General features: G+C 40.7%; 1 long non-coding RNA gene across 1 annotated transcript; it reads left to right on the forward strand.

Annotated features, from left to right (window-relative positions):
* Nucleotides 1-200: 200 nt before the first annotated feature.
* Nucleotides 201-9,888, forward strand: LOC131833195 (uncharacterized). Its single transcript, XR_009354355.1, has 2 exons — nt 201-524; nt 9,511-9,888. It is a non-coding gene; the product is annotated as an uncharacterized LOC131833195 (long non-coding RNA).
* Nucleotides 9,889-12,209: the final 2,321 nt, after the last annotated feature.

Consider the following 12,209-nt stretch of genomic DNA (forward strand, 5'->3'; position numbering starts at 1 on the left):
TGCTTCCCCCGCACTCCTTCAAGGTCAGATAATCTACTTTCAGGAAATGACTCATACTGAGGTATACATTACCAGTGTTGACACAGCCCTCACCCCTAAGGGAATCGTGTACTTGAACAAGAGATAAGCAGCCTTTATCCCAATAAATGACGTTGGACCTCAGATTGCAGGGTGCTTGAGGGAGTGGGGAATGACTGTTACTAGAAGGAGTGGCTTCCCCAGAAATATGCGCCTCAGAAGTGGGGTCCATCCCACCTTCTTTATGTGTTTGTCTTGGATCTTCCTTCCAACAAAATGTAAGCTCTTTGAGAAGAGCTTTGTCTATCTCATTCACCTCTATCTACATCCAGTGCCTAGAACAGGACCTGTCCTATAGTGGATACTCAAAAAACCCTTCTCAACTGAGGGTTTAGTGAGTGTTGGCAGCGGCACAGACCTGCTGAATTAAGGAAGATGGGGCGGGGGAGGCAACAACGCCTGGCGCTTGAAAAACATGTTCATCGCTGGGAAACAATTTAAAACAGGTAAGCAAAAATAAGAAAATTAAAAGCATTCCTAATTTTCTCCCCTTGTATTGTTACCATTGGAAGGTAAACCAATCCAGATATTTATGTCTAAATTAAATATATTGTACACACACACACACGCTTTAGCCAAAAAACCACCCTGTCCTTAGTATTTTATAGCTTGCTTTTTAAAATATAAGAAATTGCAAACATCTCACCATGTAATAACATATTTTATAGTCTTTTAAATGACTGTCTAATAGTCTAGCACCTAGATGTTTACCAGCAGGCTCTCTTGGACCCCTTCTCTATTTCTGGACATTAGGTTGTTTCCAACTTCTCACTACTATTTATAAAAGCACAGCTAAGAATGTTCTTATTGCCAAATCTTTGTGCTTGTTATTTCCTCATACAAGTGAAAATATTACATCGTTAAGCACTGGCAGCGTGTATTGAATGGCCTCTCTGTGCCAGGGTACTTACATTACTTTATGTAATCCTCCCCCAAACCCTCTTATTCACAGATGAAGAAACTGACTTTGAAGATACTGAGTAATTTGCCTGAGGTTACCATTAGTCATGTCTTTTAGTGTTTTGGATATATACTGTCTTCTGGAAACACACTTTGGAATGTTTCATGGAATAAGTAGGAACTGTTGCTTCAGGTAAATCCTCTATTAAGAGAGAGATTACACAATCTCCCTTAGTGAACTCTTCCCATGTTTTACTGACCTGTCAACGTTTGTTTTCCCCCGTATGTTTATCCAAAATCTTTGTGGTGGTTTAATCACCCTGCACTACCTGGCAGCAAGATATCTTTTGACTGATCAGACTGATCAGACTGGATTCCAGAGAAGCCATATGGTTCTGGTCTCAGAGTCCTAAAACACAGGCTTGGACCTTGATTTCATCTCCTTTCCTGGATTGGGTCCTTAGGCACATCAGTTAACTTACCCAAGCCTTGGTTTCCATAGAAGATGGCAAAGATGATATGGACGTAACTCATCTCCCAGGGTTGGAATGATGGGATGAGAAAATGAAATGTTAAGAGCTTTGCATGCTGGAAACAACAATGGCAATGCAAGGTATTGTTATCATTATCAACACCATCATCTTTATCGTGACCTTTAAGTCAGTTACCTTGCTCTTGATTCCAGCCTTTGCCTGAATAACATATGGGTGCTTTCCATAAGTAATCAGAGAGAGAAAAACTTCAGGACAGGAGAAAAGGGAAGATCAAAGAAAATAGAGGTCAGGAAGGAATGAACTGTGCTATTAGGAGACACTGGGGGAAATGCCCCATGAGAAGGAGCAGTTGATTGAAATTCAGGACAGGCTCAATGAGACCAGACTTACATTCCAGTTGCTTGTGTCCAGAAGACAGTGCATCAGACAAAGTATCTCTCACAGGGAAATCTAACCAGACCTGCAGATACCTCCAGCCTTCACCAATAATATTACCATTATGTCTCATTTTCCCAATCTTTAAAATAACGACATTAAATTCTACACCTGGACACCTCTAGTCTTGAGGTTGACAATTATCTAAAGTATTTTCTATCAAATCCCTTTGCCCTCGGGACTTTGAAAATTTCTCTTCCTCCTTTCAAGAACTTTGAGAACACAAAAATCTCACCCTGCAGGGATGGAAGGGTAGATTTATATCAACCGTTTTCTGAGATTCAAGGTGTGGTCCCAAATGCATTTTGTCTTTCCAGTGGCCACAATACAGAAAAAAGAGAAGGGATTAGAGGCAATCCCATTCATACTGCTAGTGAAGACTAGTGGGCTTGAGAAAACCCACTGTACAGAGAAATTTCATTTTTAAATTTAATTTCTGCTTGCTAATCAGTCATTCCCAAATGAAAGAAAAAAAGGTTAATCAAATAGAGGCCTTGAAACAAAGCAGAAGATTAATGTTAGCTTCTCAGGAAGAATTCTGGGGATGGCACAAAGAGAAAGGAAAATGGATAACTGATATTAAGCACAACATCTCAGAAAGAAATGTGAATGATTTCTAAAGGGAATGACTCTCTCCCATGATTTCTTAAAGATGCACTTCTCTCTCCCCTCCAAGGATGGACGTGAGATGAATGGATTTCCTTCCTCCCTTATTTAAATCAGAGAACTGAATGACATCTCACTGCCAAATGATTCTAAATTTATTACTTGGTTTTTAGAACGCAAAATGGGATTTTTCTATGAATGGTTTGAGACTGTAAAAATGCAAATGACTCTGCCTAATTTACAAAGCCACTGAGGGGGAGACGGTGGGTGGGGGAGCTGAGCCTAGAGGAGAATTTTCTCATTCTGCAGGAGGCAAAAAAAAAAAAAAAAAAGAAAGAAAGAAAAGAAAAGAAAAGAAAAAAAAAAGAGCATGACAGCATGACGCGAGCGTCTCTGATTCTTTGCGTGGAAAACGGGGACCCGTTCTCCTAAAGCCTGTCAGGTTAGATTGGAGAGATTTGTCTTAAATCGTATCCACATGAAGTTGGGCAACGACTCTTATGAGGAAATTCAATTCCTGGAACCAAATAGATGAAAAAAAAAAAAATTCTTACACTGATAGGCAGCTACGTGTCTTATAAGTGGTATTTTGGAAAGAATTTTATTGGAAATGATGGGAACATAATGAAAGTTAATGAAGTTAATTGTCTTAGTTGCAGAAGCTGACCTGGGTTTTACGGGGTTACCCTACAGATTTCTGTTGTGGGAAACTACCCAGGAAGTGACTGAGCCAAGCCGGTCATTATTGGAGGCATGCAGAGGAAAAGGCAGGATTGGTTGTGAATGTCCTCTTCTGGGAACACTCTGGAAAGGGGTAGGGAGGGTGCTGGGATCAGGCTAGCCCCACAGGGCCTCAGTGTGAAGGGACAGAGAGAAACAAGGGTTGGAGGTAGTAAGAACAGAATGGTACTGAGAAACCAAGAGAAAGGGAACAAAGCACAGAAGCTACTAAGAGTGGTGGCATCAGTTGTGACAGTCCTGCTATACCCAGGATTGGTCCTTGTCAGCCTCCCCAACAAGGGGAGTGGATACAGCTCTGAATAAGACAGTTCCCCCTTCAGCCTGCTCTGAAATCCCCACATATTTCCTTAACAGCAAACACACAGACCCCATGTGGAAAAGCAAATCAGCTGTTCTTAGGAATACTGGAATAAATGAAGCCTTGATTACTCATTCATGTCTTGGGAAAATTTTATTTACCAGAAGTTACCCCTTTTGCAGGAATTCTGACAACATAGGAACAGTTGTTTTCATATTAACAGTGAAGAGAGGGAGATAGCGAAACACTTACAAAAGGCTTCATTCATGAAGGTGTTTAACTACTGTTTATCAAGCACCTATTCTGTGCAAAGTCCTGTACTTGAAGTCAAGACTTTCAAAGAGGTTTAAAACAACATCCCTGTCCTCAGGTTCTTACCATCTAGTTTGGGATCTAAGATATGAACTGTAGGAAAGGTAGCACTTAACAGAAGGCGGACACAAATGCCAAATGAAATGCAGAGTAAATTCTAAGTGCCACAAGAGGTCAGAAGGGAAAGGAGACCTTTGAGGAGGTTCAAAGCTACCTTGAGAGGGGGGCCCAAGTAGCCTGTTGCAAATGGCACAGACAATGCAAAAGGGGAAGGTGGGAGCAGGGCCAAGAAAGGTCTCAGAGGGTAGTTATTAGCTAGAGGCCAAAGACGGGCAACACTGGGAGACAAAACTTGAAAGAGGGAGGAGAGTTCCACAAGAGGATCCCAGCTGGGAACGAGATTCACGCAAGACCAACTACCACACCTCCAGCCAAACAGCCTGATACAGCAGAAAGAGTGGGTTTGCAATCCAAACAGCCTGGAATAAGATGGCTGGCTGTCTTGTGTTGGGCAGTGCCTTGATGTTCCCGTTTGTAAAACTGGGATAAAAATCCCTATCTCACAGGGTAAGATACATACCAATGAGCCTGATGCATGGTGAGATCTTTACACAAGTTCATCCCTTCCCTTGACCTCCAGATTTTTACACACACACACATACACACCACCCCGATAAGCTAGGAAGAAAAAGGACATTCACCATATACTTTTGTTTAACTTGATCCCTAAATCTGTTTCATAAACTGTCTTTAGGAGAGGGAAGAGAGAGTTATAAAGGACTCTGAATCAATAGCATGAAACATCTTCTAGGTTGGGTCCTTTAAGGGAATCCATTATTAGGAGTAATAGAAAAAAAACAGGCATTTTATACATACCTAGAAAGGAGGACATCCTCTGTTGCCGAAGTTAGCAATCCACCAACAGGACAGTCGTTAGCAAATTAAGTTTGGCACAGCTGTGGTCACTCTCCTTTCTTACCCGCATATTCTACTTAGTCTAATAACTGCTATTGGCTCTGGTCATTTCTTGGAGGTGAATCACAACTCGTCCTCCAAGTCTTAGAACAATTTTCTCCCTCCCTACTACTCAAAATAGTGATGGTTTTAAGAGACTTTCTCTTCCAGACACTTAGGATTCTCCACCAACTCTGTATTCTTACTTGTCTCCATGCACAGAACCAAAAGGTCAAATGAAAGGGAGTGGTGAAAGAAGAAAACTCCAAGGTGAAAGTCAAATATTTGGCTACAGACCCATCTTAAATGCAGTAAGCACTGCACTGAGGCTTCATGTCTCACACACCAGATTTGTGGACAAGAACTAGACTTTGCGCCCCGAGTGTTTTGGCCCTTGTCTTCTTTCTCCTGTTATTGTAACCCTAACTGTAGCTACTAAGAAAACATGGGTACCACTATGAACTAAAATGTTTGACCTCAAGGTTCTAGAAGATGCATTTAGAATATGCAATAAGGATTTCGGCTCAGGTCACGCTCTCAGGGTCCCACACTGGGCTTCAGGCTCACTGCAGAGCCTGCTTGAGATTCTCTCTCTCCCTCTGCCCTTCCCCCGACTCATGCTCTCTAAATAAATAAATAAATAAATAAATAAATAAATAAAATATTTTTTTAAAAAAGAATATGCAACAAAGATTAACTCCAACAGGCTTCTCGTCATAAAGGCTTAGGAAAGTTAAAGTATATCTCAAAAATCTGTCCCTCGTGGAACTCTGCCTACAGTTTGGGTAAAATGCTCTAAGATTTACTAGCACAATTCTGTTCAATTATCTGAACACCTATATATCCCTTTAATTTGGCTAATAGCACACATGTTTTCCTCCATTACACTTTTAAATAAAAACAGAATTTAAAATTTACATAATGTGCCAGAAACAAATGTAAAAAAAAAAAAAAAAAAACTTTGAAATAGGCAGAAAAATTACTGGATATTTTTTCAATGGAATATTAGACATTATCTTGTGGACCTTTCCGAGTTGTCTGATTTTACTGGATCTGTGCCTTTCATTGTTTTTGAGCCATTTTATAACTTTAGGAATTGTAGAAAACTGATAGTATAATAAATGAATACTGTCCACAAAGATGGAAATGAATTGTATCCAGTGGAAACTCAACTGTCTTCTCTCTTGCAGAAGGGAACAATTTTGAATTTAATAGGAAATTTACTTCAGAATTACTGCCTCTTCATTCGTCTGTCCTGTGGACTGTCCTTTGAACTGGTTGTAACACCTTACTGGTTTCCTCCATAACTGATGGCTTAAATGAACCCTATGATGTGTGTTCACTTAATATTTTGTGAGAATCATAATGTTACCATTTTGAAAAATTCCCCTTAACATTGGAAAAGCAGAGTTGACTCTTAAACAACATGGATTTAAACTGTGCAGGTCCATTTATACATGAAGAACGGTACGTTGTTTTCTACAATACAGCACTGTAAATGTATTTTCTCTTTCTTAATGATTTCCTTACTAATATTTTCTCTTCTCTAGCTTACTTATTGAAACAATAGAGTATATAATGCATCTAAGATATCTAATGTATGTTAAGCAACTATTTACGGTGTTGGTAAGACTTCTCAACAGTAGGCTATTAGTAGTAAAGTTTTGGGAGAGTCAAAAATTACACACAGATCTTCAACTTTTGGCACCTCTAGCCCCTGTGCTGGTCAAGAGTCAGCTGTATACATCATCGACCACTAATTCTGTGCTTAAGAAAATGAAAAGAAATAGAACAAGATTTACATATTGCATTAAGTAGATACATTTACTGATGATAATTCCTATTCACGCCCTCCAAAAAAACTGTAAAATGTCTCTCAGTTCCGTTTCCACGTAGTCTCTTCTTCATAGAATCTACTGGTTCAGTTTTTTTCCCCCAAAGAAATCTCACCTGAGCCATATCCTTCCTCCTCCTCTACTGAGAATTGCTTGCTCCATTGCAGCTGTGGGATTCCCTTCCATTTCTATTCCAGTCCCATGTTTCCCTCTCGTCATGTCATCCTTCATTTTTGAGAAGCACGTTCTACAGTAGCATTTGAGAAAGAGTTTACTAGAAATAAGTTTTTGAGACATTGCCAGTCTTAACATATATCTTTATTCTACGCTTGCCTCTGCTTTGCTGGTTTGGCTGGTATAGAATTCAGCTTCCCCTTCACACCAATTAAATTAATAATAACAATAATTATAATAATTATTTCCTTGGAATTGCAAACATGTATCTTCATTGTCTTTTTTCCTTTCCATTTTCATTGAGACGACAATACCATTCTTTTCCTTATTCTATGAACAATCTATTTTTCCTCCTGGAAACTGTCAGGATTTTTCTCTTTATTCCCAGTTTATGGTTATTTCATGATGAAGCTCATTGGTATGAGTCTTTTTCTTTTCATTGTACTAGGCTCAGTGGATTCTTTCTATCAAAAAACTCAATTTTTTGTGTTGTAAGATGTTTACTTGTGTTATTTTTTTTTCTTCTTCCCCCCACTACTTGTATCATTGTAATACTTTTCTCCCTCCTCTCAGTTTGGTTTGGTTTTTTGTTTTGGTTTGTTTTGTTTTTTGGTTTCTATTTCTGGAATTTTATTATCCACCAGATCATTTCTCTAAGTTTCTTTTTCTTTTTCTTTTTTTTTTCCTCTACTTTCCGGGGTTGTTGGGGGTTTCTTGTCTTTTTTTTTTTTTTTCTTATATGCAATAATATTTCTCCAACATTATCCTCCAATCTCCCTTCATTTTCCTTCTCTCATATTTTAAACTCCCCAAAATTCTTTCTTGTCTTTAACTGGAAATGTTGGCCTTATTTCACTGGAATGTTGGCCTTATTCAACAGATACAGTAACTTCTCTTAACTCTTTGAAGATTTTAACTACACATTTTTAAAGTTTTCTTCTATTCCCTGAATTATTTCTGTTTGCATAAACAGTCTCAACTCAGGTGGTCAGCTGAGCTCTGCCTGCTTCCTTTTCCTCCACCACAGCCTGGAAACTCTCTAAAGGCAGAAGCTGAAGCAGTCACAGAACTTAGAACATTTGTTTTCTGTCCCTTGGGAATCAATGTCCTTTGTTGCCTAATGTCCATTGTTTCAAAAACTGCTGTTTCATGTTTTGCATGCATTGGTGTTTGGTTATATCAGTTGGGGTAAGTTCAGTCCCTCTTATTCCATTTTAGGAAGAAACAGAAGTTCTGTGTGTGTCATTATTTCTGTAAAAATATCAATTTTTGAGATCTCTCATTTTAATAGTTTTTCAGGTTAATTTTTTAGTTTTCTTGATGTAATATTCATATCTCTTATTCATACTCATCTAACTGTAATAGACCATACACAGCAAATAGTGTCTCACCACAGTGCTGAGTGCAAAACCATAGCTTTTAAAGTTTTTAGTGTTTCCACCTTAAACTTGATGCTGACTGAGGGTTTGAAATATCTATTTTATTGTTTGGTAAAGAAAGTATCCATCTATTGTAGTTTTCCTTTTTTGTTTGAGTTGTTTATGTATGATTTTAAATCAGAACTAATTATGGGAGTGCTTGGGTGACTCAGTCAGTTAAATGTCTGATTTTTGGTTTTGGCTCAGGTCATGATCCTGGAGCCCTGAGATCGAGCCCTCTATCAGGCTCCCTGCTCAGGGAGGAGTCTGCTTGAGATTCTCTCTCTCCTTCTTCCTCTGCTCCTTCCCCAATAACCCTCCTCTAAAATCAGTCAATCAATCAATCAATCTTTTAAAAATAAAACTGATTATTGAACTTCCTTTAAGGCCTTTGGCCATTAACTGAGATGAACATCATTTTCTCTTTGACCTATATTAGGATAGTGTGTGATCACAACCTATATCAAGTACTAAGCTATCCTTAATTTTCAAAAATGAATTCCACTTGCTGTATTTTAATTGTTTTGCTGAATCATGTATTTTTAATATTTAATGTAAGGACTTATTGTTCCTATTCTTAAACAAAATTGGATGCTAGGTTTATTTTTTAGTGTTTTTTTGCAAGGTCTTGGTACAATGTTACTTTGGATTTTTAAAAATAACGTGAAAGCTTTGTATGAAGCCTCTGGAACAGTTTAAATAGTAGGGAATTATCTGTTACTTAAAAATTGAAACAATTCACCCATGAAGCAGTCTAGGCCTAATATTTTAAGCAGTGGCCAGCAGGTGTAGGAGTCAGGGAGGTGGTTGGATAGATTTTTAATCATCTTTTCAGTTTCTTTTATGGTGGTTGGTCTGTTTTATGTCTTTACGTCTCCTAAGGTTAATTTTGTTACTTAGAAAATTATCTTCTTACCCAAGTCTCCGAGCAGCAAAACGCTGCTTCATAATGCTTTAAATGTCTTCAGAATGTGTGATTATTTCTGATTCCTCATTTATAATTACATACAAAATGGGTGATGATTTTTTTCTTTCTTTTGTCTTCTTGATTAAGCCAGGTAGGGGTTAGCATATGGTTAAGATATAACGGGCTCTGAGAGGTAAAACTGCCCGGGTTCAAATCTTGTCTCAATTATCTTGTGTCCTTAGTGTCTTCATGTGTCATGAGTTTATCTGTTAGAGGACGGACTGGGTTATGCCATGGAAACAAAGAGCACCGACATCTCTCCGACTGGCAGTTCTAACATGTTGCATGTTTATTGCAGGTCAGATTCATCTGGCTCTATGTCACATTCTCTCCAGGACCCCAGCTAACAAAGCAGCCCCTTTTTGGAATATTGCCTGACTCTTAGCAGAGAGAGAAAAGAAAAGGGCACAGAGGATCACATGCTGGCTCTTCAAGCTTCTGTTCAGAAGTGATACACATCACTTCTGCTCAGATTTCACGAGCTGAAGCAAGACATGGCTAAGCCTGTATCAATGAAGCAGATAAATTTAAACCTCCGAAGTAGGGACAGCAAATATCTTGCGGGATTATGCAATCTACAAGAGAAGATGATATTAATAAATTTATGAGGATAAATCCATGTAACATCTTATGGACATAACTTAGTGCTTAACTGTAGTAAAGACTTATTAAATTATCCCACTCAGCAAATACTACAGAATACCTGCAATACGCTGTGCACTATGCTAGACATCAGAGATAGGATGGAAGTGCCTGGGTTCTTGGTTACGAACCCATTCTAGTCTGTTCAAGCAGAAGAACTGAACTAGTTGTGTGTTTTAGCTGTCTCCCAGAATCTATGGAGGGCCAGAGAATTTGGCTTCGAGGCTACTATTCTGTGACCAATTCCTGGTCATACCACAGACCAGCTCCAGGCAGCCCCCACAGCCCCACAGTTGTACAACAAACACAAGAGGTTGTCCAAGCATTGCTGGGTATCAGATGAAAGAAACTTCATCACTGCTGTCCTCTGACAGCTTCATGCCCTGATGCCATCCTGGCCAGTGATGAAAGCCTCCTGGTAACTGGTTGTTCACATAGTAGTTCGTGATTGGTCTCACACAGTTTAGTGTGACTGGGCAAGCCTGGGCAAACTGCCTGGACTCCAGTCATAAGGGAAGAGATGTGAATGAGTTCTGGATTCTTTCTGGAAGATGCAGGACTCATAATGAAGAAAACTGGCCAGATTTAAGAAGATGGTCCAAAAATACAGGATGGCCACAAGGCATGATCAAGCTCTACCACACAGATAGAAGGAGAAAGTTGGCGTGAACTTTTCCTCACGGAGCTTTCTAGTGATGTAGAGATACTTGATATTCAGGCCTTGTCTGATGGCAGACATCCCTGAGGAAATAGTAATAGATTTGAAATCTGAAGATAGTGCAAAGTAGGAGCTTGTCAGACAGAAGGTGAGGAAAGAGCCTAAGAGGCAGAGGGAATGATTTGTGCAAAGAAAGACCCATCAGGAAAGTGCTAGAAACCCCATGAGGGACTAAACAAGAAGTCACTGAGTCCAGTGGGTAGAAATCCTGTGGTGAGATACACAGGAGAGCAGGCAGGGCTGTGCCTCCACCACCTACCTCTGCAGAGCAGAGCTCTGAGAATGTCCAGGGGCACAACGCATGCCCACACGTTGGTTAAGACTGAGATGGGACCATGTATCCAGTGAAACCTCCCCAGGGCTCTCATCAGGATTTGGAAGCATCAGTCTAGCCTAGTGTTTCCCTTCGAGTGACTTCTCAAATGTGTTATTAGTAAGGCAGCAAGAGAAAAAGAGGGTTTGGTGAAGGAGAGCAGTATTTTGTAACAACTACCAGTTGCCAAGCACTGTGCAAAGGGGCTTTGTATAAATTACCTCATAGGCTGGTGGGGTTCACACAAATGAGAAAGCTAATTCCCAGCAAGTTTAAGGAACTTGCTCAAGGACATACAGGTAAGAAGGAACAGGAACAAGCTCCGAACTCGTGCCTCTGTGATTCCAAACCCCACGGTTGTTCCATAACACTTTGCAGCCAATAGCAGTTGGGGGGGGGGGCGGGGAGCAATGCCCCAGGGCAGGGTTCTCTAAGCATGGTCCTCCAACCATCCACATCAGCTGGTTTGACAGGAATGTGTTAAAAATGCAAATTCTCAGACCCCACCCAAGACCTGGTGAATCAAAAACTCTGCCAGGGAGGCCCAGGGAGCCATGGGTGTCAGAACAAGCCGTCCAGGTAGTACATGGCACAGTTAAGAAGCAGTTCTTGAGGCTGGGCATCTAAGCCTACCTTGACCATGGCCTCAGCCTGTCTTCTCCTCCCACCGTGAACGCCGTCTCAGAAGCGCTTCTCCGACAGGACCCCAGGTCGCTACCGGCGGTCTGTGGTCCGCAGGGGCACGCCAGCCACCGCACTGTTCGTGGATGTTTTTGCCCTGATTTAAAAATACTCCCTCAGAACCTTGCCCCCGGGCCCGTGAATAACAGCATGTGCTTTCTCTGCTCCCCTGGAGAATAGAGAGGACAGGAGGAGTATAAAAAGAGACTTCCTGTCCCTTTGTACTTGTAAGAATGTCAGAGAACTGGAAAGATTCTCACCATCCTCCATAAAGGAAATCCCACAGGAGGGGCTCTTAAGAGGCAGAGTTACCTCCAGGGAAGCATGAATCAATCATTGTGTGTGTGTGTGTGTGTTTAAAACAATTAGCAGCCAAAACTGTGTTTCAAAGAGCGTGGTAGGAGCATGGTAGGCAGGGAAGAGAGAATCGCAGAAATCAGGGAGAGAGATGCGCTCCGTGGGATACCTGGTAGAAATAGGAGGTGGGGTCCTGCCAGTCCACCTGTCTGGGTCTGCCCGACTGAGGGGTGTGGGGGTTTGTCATAGGCCCTGAGATCATAGGCCCTTGTCCACAGACCTGGTAGAGCCGGCTTCTTTCTACCCCTTCCGCAATTTCAGCAATTACCTTCAACTGCCCAGGGCC

The sequence above is a fragment of the Mustela lutreola genome, chromosome 6 (assembly GCF_030435805.1).
Source record: "Mustela lutreola isolate mMusLut2 chromosome 6, mMusLut2.pri, whole genome shotgun sequence".
Taxonomy (NCBI): domain Eukaryota; kingdom Metazoa; phylum Chordata; class Mammalia; order Carnivora; family Mustelidae; genus Mustela; species Mustela lutreola.